Consider the following 11,744-nt stretch of genomic DNA (forward strand, 5'->3'; position numbering starts at 1 on the left):
TGTTATACAGCAACTTCACACCAGCTATCTGTTTTCCACATGATAGCGTATATATGTTGATGCTAATTTCTCCATTTGTCCCACTCTTTCCTTCCCCTACTGTGTCCATAAGTCTCTTCTCTCTATCTGTGTCTCCATTCCTTCCCTGAAAATAGGTTCATCATTATGATGGATACATTTCTAAATGTACTGCATGTATTTCTTCCTTTTTTTTTTATATCAACTCAAATCCTTTAATTTTTATTAAACCAAATCCAAGAACTTTTCAATGTCTTACTAGAGGATTGCCTCACAACTGAATCATCGTTTCTGGAGGGAAGGAAACCACAGCTTCGGGGACATGACTGAAGTTTGGCCATGTCCCGTCATAAATGCTCCAACATCACCAGGGACAGAGGCTCAGCGAGACGCCTTCGGCCCCACCTCCCTACAAAAGGTACTTCTTCAGCTCCTCCAGCACCACGTGAGGCTCCGGAAACTTGAGTTTGCGTGGGGGCCTCTTCTGAAGACCGGTCCAGAGCTCCGCGCTGCTGCCGTCGGCGCGCAGCAGCGTCACCTCGAAGCTGCCCCTCCGCGGCCTGGCGGCGTTCACCTTCACCGCCAGCTCCGGGGCCTGCAGGCGCAGTGCCTGGCTCAGAGCCGCGGCGTCGCGCCGGTAGACGCGTCAGTTCCTGCAGTGCTCGATGCGGCCCCTCCACTCTCCCATCCTGGCCGCCGGCCGGCTTCTCCCGCTTCTCGGCCGCTGCGGCCAGCGCCGCCGCTGCCTGGCTTCCTCCCGTGGGACGCCATGGCGCCTGGGGCCTGGCTGGGGACAGGACGCAGCCGCGGCCACCAGGTACATGCCAGGCCGGCTCCGAGCTCAGAACGGCAGTCCAGGCTATTTCTTCCTTTTATACAGATGTTAATGAAAATACCCTTTGATGATCTCTTCCATTCTTTCAAACAACTCAAGTTTACCCACCATTTATATCCATATGGTCCAAAATGTCTCGGATAGATGCTTGATCTCGTTTTGAACTTCAGGTATATATTTCCAACTATAAACAGGATATCATTATCAGAATGTATCTTCTGTCATCTTCAGTTCAACATGGACAAAATTGACCTCATTACCTTCCCTCAGAAATCGAGTTGAGTTATTCTTCCAGTTTTCCTTATCTATAGTCTAACATATAAGTCTTACAGTCATTCTTGACATCTTCTGCCTTGTTATTAACAATCAGTCAGTAACCTAATCTCATGGAAACTATTTTTTGAATATTTCTTATATGTCTTCTTATTTCTACTGCTTTAGTTCATCTGTTGTCAATGAAACAGCCACAGTCAGTTCAGTTCAGTTCAGTCACTCAGTCGTGTCCGACTCTTTGCGACCCCATGAATCGCAGCACGCCAGGCCTCCCTGTCCATCACCAACTCCCAGAGTCTACCCAAACCCATGCCCATCGAGTTGGTGATGTCATCCAGCCATCTCATCCTCTGTCGTCCCCTTCTCCTCCTGCCCCCAATCCCTCCCAGCATCAGGGTCTTTTACCATGAGTCAACTCTTCGCATGAGGTGGCCAAAGTATTGGAGTTTCAGCTTCAGCCTCAGTCCTTGCAATGAACACCCAGGACTGATCTCCTTTAGGATGGACTGGCTGGATCTCTTTGCAGTCCAAGGGACTCTCAAGAGTCTTCTCCAACACCATAGTTCAAAAGCATCAATTTTTTTGGCACTCAGCTTTCTTCACAGTCCAACTCTCACAACCATACATGACCACTGGAAAAACCATAGCCTTGACCAGATGGACCTTTGTTGGCAAAGTAATGTCTCTGCTTTTAAATATGCTACAATATCACCCCCTAAATAGACTCTTCACCTCTAGTCTTTCTGCAAATCACCTTTCACACTGCTATTAGAATAAGCATGTTCTTTTCCCCAGTAGCCTTAAAAATGATACATTAAAAAATGTTCTGGATACAAATCTATGTACTTTCTCAAAATGCATCAAAAGTCTGTTTTTTTCACATATGTTTGCCCACTTCTTGGACTGTACCTCCTTTGTGGAGTTCACTGAGCTGGCTGCAATCCAAGTCAAAGCCTTAGACTGACATACTCACTGTATTTCATATGCCAAGCCTAAATGTAGTAAGCCATTTTTGGACATGAATGAAATGTGCCACCATGCTGCGTGATCTGGCTTCCTGAATGCCCTCTGAGTACCGAGATGATGCAATCTGGAAGTAGTGGGTATTAGCTCCCCATGAGGTGAACTTGATCAATAAAGGAGTCAGGCAGATAAACCCCTTCTCCCTTCAGGATTCAGAGGACTACTCCAAGAAGCAGGTCCTCTTTTCAAGCTTTCCAGAAAAGTCGAGCAACAGTGGTGCTGAACAAACACACCTGCTGAGAACAACCATGTCTCTCCACAGTGCCCGTGATGAAGCAAAAACCAGCTCAGGAATTCACTGCCTGCCACTGCTTCGTGCCTTTCCTTGTCTCACTTACCCTTTTGTTCTTTACCTTCAAATTCCTATACTTGCCCTCCCAAATAAACTGTCAGCACGTTAATCTAGCCTCAGGCTCTACTTACAGAGAATGAGGGCTAAGACACATAGTGAAAATCAAACAGTGTAAAGGGTAGACAGCAAAAAGTAAGTCTCCCCCAAGCAAAACAAAGCCTAAGTCACAGATCCTCATTTTCCTCCCTCAGAGGCATCCAGTATTCACAGTTTTTATTTGTCCTTTCAAAGCAAATTCATGAATATTATATATTATGTGTATATATATATATATATATATATATATATATATATATATATATATATATATTTCCCTTTTTTATGCAAGCAAAAACAGAATACTCCTATTGCTTCCCGCATTTTCACAGAGTGAGTTTTCCAAAACACAAATCCAATCATGTTACTCTCAAACTTAAAAGCTTCTGGTGGTGGCTTCTCATTATCCCCAAATAAAATTCAAATTCTGAGCACTGAAGACCCTCTACACTCTGGCTCCCACCTCTGATTATCACCATTGCTGTCTAGTCCCTTGTCCTAATGTTCCTTTTATTTAGTCACACTCAATGTTTTCTGTTCCCCCTACAAGCAATGCTCTCATATACCCATACATTTGTGCATATTGTTCCATTTGCACAAAATATTCTTTCAATAGGTATGTGTGGAATGATTAAATGAATCATCTAATCATTGGTCAACTAATGACTATAGTTTGATGGTCCTATTAAATCATAGTTTATTTCCTCTTCTGTGAGTTAGCTATCAATTTTCATAGCTGTGGACATATATTTTGAACAGTGTCTGCTAATATCTCTAAAATAGCTATACATTCTAAGACAAGGTAGGCATAGTGTTTTCAGAGGAAATCAGGGAGACAAGCTAGGTAAAATGCTAACCTCAATTTTCTATACATGCTTGTCTAAGAGTACAAGACCAAGGCTCTAAAACAGATTTTTTTTTTCATTATTTGCTGTTCTCAGGTGATTCATTTAATTCTGGCTTTCAGTTGTTCTCCAGGTGACTGATTTTGCTAGAAATCTGATAGGTGGAAAAGTGGAATGTTACTGTTCCTTACATTTTTCAAAATCCTAATATAGCACATGGGTATGGAAGAAAGGAAAGAAAGGAGCATTCAACCAAACTGCCTTTTCTCTGGCCTACATGGGGAAATATCATTATGCATTCAAAAACCTGAACACTCATTAACATCCTAGACACTCTCTATGTAAAACAGGAGTGAAATACACAGAACTGCTTACTAGGACTTTGAGTGAAAGATTATCTGATATTTACACAAATTTATTAAAAGAAAATTAAGTTTTCAGTAAGAGTTTTGGGGTTGCTTCAACTTTGTTCAGATGAAGAAAACAAGACTTTGAGCTTCTTTAAAGGAAAAAGTTATATACGTATGAAGTATTGATTTATCCTTCTTGATCCAAGGTCTCCCAGAATACCAACATTATGTAGTGCATCCCCACTTGTTCATAATGCATTAAAGGGTGTCCTAAATTTTTTTCTCACACCTGAAGGCATTTTGAAATGGAAACTTCTTCAAGTAATATACCATTCTTAGAAAACAGCTACTTGTTGGTTCTTCTCTACCCTGTTATCCATGTTGTGTTCTGTCGAAGGCCTACAAAGGCCTACAAAGACTTCTCTGTATCTCTCTACAGACACACTTGATTGTGTATGTACAGTGGGGCTTCTGTGGAAACTGGTTATTAAGAAACTGTTATGCCTTTGTCCATCTTTAAAGTGGGATAAAATAATTAGTTACTAAACCAAATTGAAATGCCAGTCCCCTTTGAATGAAGGTTACGAGAAGTGGCAATGTTTAATAATTTGCATTAGATATGAATGTAACAGACAAGATACATGAGATGCTTAAAGAAATTAATTTTACTTTGGGTAGTGAGAAAGCACAGCAAATTCCTATGAGGGGGAAATAGTGGATCAATTCTATTTGATGTCATGGTGAATAATCTTAAATGGTTTTAAAAGTAGCTCTTAAAATCAAGATTTTTTTTAATAAAAAGGAAAATAGAGTAAGAAAATAATTAAGAAAATCATTTGATCCTTGCAATTCACTTTTAATTTGGTCTAAACTTTCAGCCTAACCATGAAATATTTATTTATGTCTAATAAATGATAATGTGTGCAACAACAACAAAAATGTTGTTGAACACATTTAGGAAAGTTTGCCCAAAGGCCAGCTAATTATGCCTTTATAGGCCTTACCTAAATTTATTGATTATGTTCTGATTTAGCTTTATCCTTTTTATATAAGTTTCTGTGGAATTCCTCATGTATGATGTGCTTCATTTACTAAGGGTATTTATAAATGGTGTTGACTCATTATTTGGATACACCTTGGCCTTTCTTATGGCAGAGGAGTAAGAAAATAGAGAAGTTAAAAGATCAAGAGGTGACATGTTTATAGTGACAATTAAATGCTACTTTAAGGTTCCCATAACAGGCTTCACAATCTTGAGGTAAATACATATACATTTGTAACCATAAGAAAAATCGGAGTAAAACCCATTTCATATTTTTCCAGAAAGTGAGTGTGATCACTAGGCCTTAGAATATAGAAAAATGGTAACTTTTAGTTACTATTATGTTATAGGAACAGAAAAGGTAATTAATCCACAGCACTAACATTTTCCTCACACCAACATTTAGGGGTTTCAGCAAAGGAAATCAAGAAATTGAGGGGAAAATCTATCAGAAAGAAGTGAGGAAATTTAGCAGCATGAAGGGAAAAAAAATATACTAAAAGCATCAAAGTACTGACAAAGTCAGGTTCATTATGGCTGTCTTCAGATACCACCTGATTCTATACATTTTAATAGATATTCTACCATAAATGTTTTTAATCAACTAAGAAAATTGATATAAAGGTAGTCTCCTCACATTTCTTACATTAATACTATGTTATCTATTTTCTGGCTATAATTAAACCTAATGATAATAATAGATAATCATTATTGATAAAATGCTTATGGGACATCAGGAACTATGTGAAGTATTTTGTATGCAACATCTCATAAAATCTTTATGACCACTTTCTACAAGGAGAGGTTAGTGAATGATTCACAGTTCCCGGATGCAGAAACACAGGCTCACAGAAGAGAAGTAATCTGCCTGAGGTCACAAGAATAATCATTGTTACAGCTGGAATTTGAATGTGTATCTCTGTGTGATTCTGAAGGTTGTGTGCTAACCGCTCCAAGACAACTTCTCTACTGAATGCTGTATCTTCATGCATCTACTATTGGGTTAGGAAAGAAGCAAATGAGGTCAGGTGTCAATGTTGGTGTTTTTATGGCAAAACCAATGGATTCACTTCATGACATTTACTGAGCTTCCTTTTTTCATGAGGAAGCATTAGAAATTATATGCCAAAGCATGAGAAATATAAAAATGAAAAAGATACAATATGAATCTCAAGTTCTTTTCAGTCTAGTCAGTGAAAGCAGATAAGCAAACAGACACTTATAACTCAGAGTGATAGGAGCTATGAGGTAGAAGTGTAGGTTGCAGAGACAAGTCACAGAGATAGCAAATCAACTTTGGTAGGTCCAGGGAAGGTATCTCAGAAGTCCTAGTGAGTCTCTTTCTGTTTTGTCATGTTCATTCATTTGCTTTATTCTTTGTGTATTTTTTCTTAATATAACAAAACAGAAAGAGATTCACAATTATAGAGAAAAAACTAGTGGTTACCTGGGGAGAGGAAAGTGGTCAGGGCCAAAGATAGGGGTATGGGATTAAGAGATACAAACTATTATGCATAAAATAAACAACAAAGATATATTGTATAGCACAGGGAAGTATAGCCATTATTTTGTAGTAATGAAGCATAAGCTATAAGAACACTCAATCACATGCTGTACACCTGAAACTAATATAATATCACAAATCAACTATATTTCAAATTTAAAAGAAGTCCCAGTGAGACTTGTACATAGAGAGATGTAGATAAGCAGAGAGGTGGGGGTAGCAAAAAACTGGCTTTTCAGGCAGAGGGATCATTATGTATAAAGACCTGAAGAGGAGAGAGAATATGGTACATTTGAAGAACTGCAGGTAGTTAAGTAAAACTATAACAACAGAACTGTTCAGTTGAGAATAATGTTTTATCTCACCTGTTCAGTCTCAGGGCATGGATTTCTAGCCTCAGTGATCCACTAAAAAGTGTCCTGGAGTGACTTCAACTATATTTTTGGAGCACATTTCATTCCAACATCTCTTCAATGCCCTGTAAAATGTAGAATATCTACCAACCTGTCAACTTTCAACTGTCCCTGGGTTGAAAAAGAGGCTGAAAACTATCTTAAAGATTTTGGTACTTAGCAGGTTAGTAAGATAGGTAGAAACTATTTGAAACCCTCTACCCTGAACATTTCAAAAGACCCAAGCTGTAACCGTTTCTGAGTTAGTACATGGTAAACAAATGTATTATGACTATGCAGACACTACCATTAGAAAGTCTGAATCAGAACAAACTGTCATATAGCATATGTGCATATCTTATACAACTGGGGCAGTGAGGAAGCGCTGCCCACATGGCATCTGTTTTCATTGGCAGCTCATTTGTGGCATGCTGGGTTAATGATTGAAAAGGAGTGTAGAAAAGGCATCTAGGTTAAATTAAATGATACTCCTTTCACTGGTGTTCCTACACTATATAGGAAAACTGAAGGCAAAAATTACTGTTAGTGTTATGGGTCCTGATTACATAGCCAGGCAAAGGCTTCATGGGGGTGGTGGCATTCGAGCTGATCCTTGACAGGAACATAAACTATCAATAGGTGCAGTTGGCAGGAAAATGTTCTGGGTTGTGGGAATAATAACAACAACAATAAAATGTAATGATTGTTAAGAGCTCACTATCTGGCAGGAAATTTTGAAAATATGTCACATGTTTAGCTCATTTAGTCTTCACAACAACCCTATATGGTAGGCATTATCATTATCCACCTTACAGATGAGGAGAATGATCTACAGAGTAATCAGAAAAACGAAGTAGCATGTGTAAAGCCACAATTCTGGTAAGCATTAGAGCTGAGATTCAAAATAAGGTAATCTGACCACAGAATCCATATCCTTTCTTGCTCCCACAAAGTAAATGAGTAAAGAAGCAGTAGCAGAAAGATGAAACAATGTGCCTAGAGCATGTCAAATATTCTGGAGCTACTGGGGCATAGCATATGATATTAAGTGTAAATAATGAGAGTAGAAGTTAGAATAGTTTGGAAGCAGCTTATCAAAGACTTGAAAAAATATACTAAGGAATGTTTAATTGTAGAAGTAATGACTGAAGTAAGATTAGGGAATGATAATGGCTTTTAAGGATGTTAAATGACATAATGCAACCCACTTTGGGAATATAATCTTAACTATACCATTTAGAGATAAGGGTATACAGGGAAGAGAGACAAGAGGTGGAAGTGATGAAAATATCTGATGCCCTATCTATGAGAGCTGCTGCCTTAGGTAAGTGGAGAGATGGAGAACAAATGATACATTCAATTTTTGGTGCTAGAATGTAGTGCATTAGAGGAATATGACACATTTAAAACCCATAACCCAATAAAAGTACCTAACCATAATGTCATTTATATTGTAGCCATTTCTGAATTTTCCCAGCAAAGAGATACCAGATACTTTTTGTCATGTCATAACCACAATAACTAATCTCAATTATAATAGTGCTTAAGAAGGTATCTTGTGTATGACAGAAAGTTAACACTGTGAGGATTTGAGAAAGAAGCCCTTATGATGAATTTTGCTTGAGGGTTATATACACTATTTTAGAGGCTTATATTTCTAACTGTATTCAAGGGTACCATTTAATGGATTACCACATTACTTCAGCAGTAAATTTAATGTGATCCTAACTGTCTAAAACTATAATCTCCTAAAGTCTGATTTCCTATAAGAGAATGACTTAGGTATGGATAGAATCTGGCACAACCAGCTGCTTATTGTTTGCGTGTGTGTGCTGTTATTCAATCATACCCAACTCTTTGCGACCCCATGGACTATACCCCACCAGGCTCCTCTGACAATGGGATTCTCCAGGCAAGAATACTGGAGTCGGTTGCCATGCCCTTCTCCAGGGAATCTTCCCTACCCAGGGATCAAACCTGTGTTTCTTACATCTCCTACATTGGCAGGTGGGTTTTTCTTACCACTACCCCTACCTGGGAAGCTTATTGCTTAGAGTACTAAATTGCATCTTAGAAGTTTGAGTTACTATGATGAAAAATGCAATATACCTAGAATGAGGGAATCATGTTATTCTGAGAGTCCCAGATGCAGTCCAGTGTATTGGTTAAAAGTACACTATCTGGGCCACACCACCTGGATTCAAATTTCAGCTTTACCACTAATTGTGTTGACCCCGATCAAGTTACTGAACAACTCTGTGCCTCAGTATCATCACTTGTAAAATTGAGATACTAAATTCACCAACTTTAAATAGTGAAGATTATGAGTTAATACGTGCAAATCTAAAACTCTTAATACATTGCCTGGAATATATGTAATTGAGTAAGTGGTTGCCATTATTCTAATAATATTGTATAAATCAGAGTATGTACATCAAGAAATACTACTTCATATTATTTTCCATTATATCATTAGGCTGTCTTTTATTAATTATAAATGCCAACATATAAATTTTACACATAATGGCTGCTTCATTTTTTTTTTAATTTCCAATTTGCCTTTGTCAGAACTAGAAGCAGTGTTAACTATCCTATATGCTGCAAAAGTGAATAAAATCTTGGCTCTATCACTTACTAATGACGGGAAAGTGACAGATTAGAAGCTTCCATTCAGAATTTGCTGGTTTGTCCCTAATTATTCTCAACATCTGTGGTATATGCTTCTGTTATGAATGCTGTTGCCGATTAGTTCGCCTACAGGAATCTAGTTGACAAACTACTAGAAACTAGGAGAAAAAATTGGTAGCAAAGAAGGAAAACCGTGCATGGCATGATTTCTTTACTGCAGACTGACAGACATTTCATAATTATCTGGTCTAAAGTTTTATTGCAATAAGCTTCCCCACGGACATGTTTGGCAGGGATCAGAATTTCTTCCTTCACCTGTGGGAGGTGATGTAACCTTTGACACTTGCAAAAATTGATAAAATTGAACAACACATTTCAGTGTCACAGGTTTATTCCCCCATGACCAGAGTTCCAATTATCTAACACGTTCCTTGTAAAGCTTGTTGCAAAGAATCTAGAGGATGAAGGGTGGAGCATGCGGCAAGGTGTGCAAGGGAGAATGATGTTTGGTTCCAAAAAGGAGTAGATAGTAGACACTGTATACAATAGGAACGGGTATATATTGAAAGACCTGGTATGGTAGACTTAAAATTATTAGGCCAAAGCATGACCCCTTGAGCCTAAGATAATTTTACTGGATATTCAGTGGAGATGCTTGCCTTTCAGTTCAGTAGAGTTCAGTCACTCAGTCGTGTCCGAATCTTTGTGACCCCATGGACTGAGCCACGCCAGGCTTCCAACTCCCAGAGCTCACTCTTGGACCTTACTCAAACTCATGTCCATAGAGTCAGTGATGCCATCCAACCATCTCATCCTCTCTCGTCCCCTTCTCCACCTGCCTTCAATCATTGCCAGCATCAGGGTCTTTTCCAATGAGTCAGTTCTTCACATCAGGTGGCCAAAGTATTGGAGTTTCCGTTTCAGCATCAGTCCTTCCAATGAATATTCAGGACTGATTTCCTTTAGGATGGACTGGTTGGATCTCCTTGCAGTCCAAGGAACTCTCAAGAGTCTTCTCCAACACCACAGTTCAAAAGCATCAATTCTTCAGTACTCAGCTTTCTTTATAGTTCAACTCTAACATCCATACACGACTACTGGAAAAACCATAGCTTTGACTAGATGGCCCTTTGTCGGCAAAGTAATGTCTCTGCTTCTTAATATGCTGTCTAGGTTGATCATAGCTTTTCTTCCAAGGAGCAACTGTCTTTTAATTTCATGTCTGCAGTCACCATCTGCAGTGATTTGGGAGCCCCCCAAAATAAAGTCTCTCACTGTTTCCATTGTTTCCCCATCTATTTGCCATGAAATGATGGGATCTGATGCATGATCTTAGTTTTCTGAATGTTGAGTTTTAAGCCAGCTTTTTCACTCTCCTCTTCCACTTTCATCAAGAGGCTCTTTTGTTCCCCTGCGCTTGCTGCCCTAAGGGTGGTGTCTTCTGCATATCTGAGGTTATTGATATTTCTCCCAGCAATCTTGATTCCAGCTTGTGCTTCATCCAGCCCAGGGTTTCTCATGATGTACTCTGCATAGAAGTTAAATAAGCAGGGTGACAATATACAGCCTTGATGTACTCCTTTCCCGATTTGGAACCAGTCTCTTGTTCCATGTCCAGTTCTAACCATTGCTTACCTTTAGTGTTATGAATTTTTATTTTAGCAAATATCAAAATGTGAGCAGAAATAAAATAAAAAAGAGGGAGAGAAAATAAATTATTTATTTCCCCTTGTTGTCTTAACCTGGAGCCTAATTGAAGGTCAATTTATGTATCCATCTTAAAGACATGTTTGGATCAGGCATCATGGTTTCCTGATACACAAGCCAAAAGAGGCTATTGAAAAGAAGAATATTTCAGCTGATGCAAACATGCTCTTAGGAAAATCAGACCTAAGGAAGATCAACTACAAAATACTTTGGCTACTTATCAAGAGCCCAAATAAAAGAGGGGTATCTTGACCAGATTGATAGATTGAATACAGGGCAGAGTGGGAGACTTTAAGTGTTCCATTAGTCATTGATCCATAACTGAACCTAAAAAATGTATTTATATCTCAGGTGATTAACACCTACTTCTATCTTCAGTTCATCCTGTTCTGCAGCAGTAATGCATATGTTATCTTCACCTTTTCCACATTCCATAGTGATAAAACTCATGTTAAAAAATCTGACTACTTATGAGGCACATAGAGTGAATAGAAGGAAAAGAAAAACAAGATAGTTCTCTGATGCACTGTAATGGTGCTCCCTCCCAATTTCTCCTTCCCTCTTATCCTTAGCTCCATCGGCTTTTATAGTATATATTAAGGTATATAAATATTGTCCATGGAGTCCCTGCCTCACAATATCTTATGAAAGAGACTTTGAGAACTGCTTTGGGGAAAGCCCGGCTCATGTCTGGTTTGATGCTTCATAGACAAGTCGAGTTTCTGATCAGAGCATAGTA

General features: G+C 38.8%; 1 pseudogene across 1 annotated transcript; it reads right to left on the reverse strand.

The window, feature by feature from the left end:
- Window positions 1-221: 221 nt before the first annotated feature.
- LOC122434750 lies at window positions 222-789 on the reverse strand (annotated as a pseudogene). The gene has a single exon (XR_006267447.1). The product of XR_006267447.1 is annotated as a selenoprotein H-like (transcript).
- Between the last annotated feature and the right edge of the window lie 10,955 nt (window positions 790-11,744).

This window comes from Cervus canadensis, chromosome X (assembly GCF_019320065.1).
Source record: "Cervus canadensis isolate Bull #8, Minnesota chromosome X, ASM1932006v1, whole genome shotgun sequence".
NCBI lineage: Eukaryota > Metazoa > Chordata > Mammalia > Artiodactyla > Cervidae > Cervus > Cervus canadensis.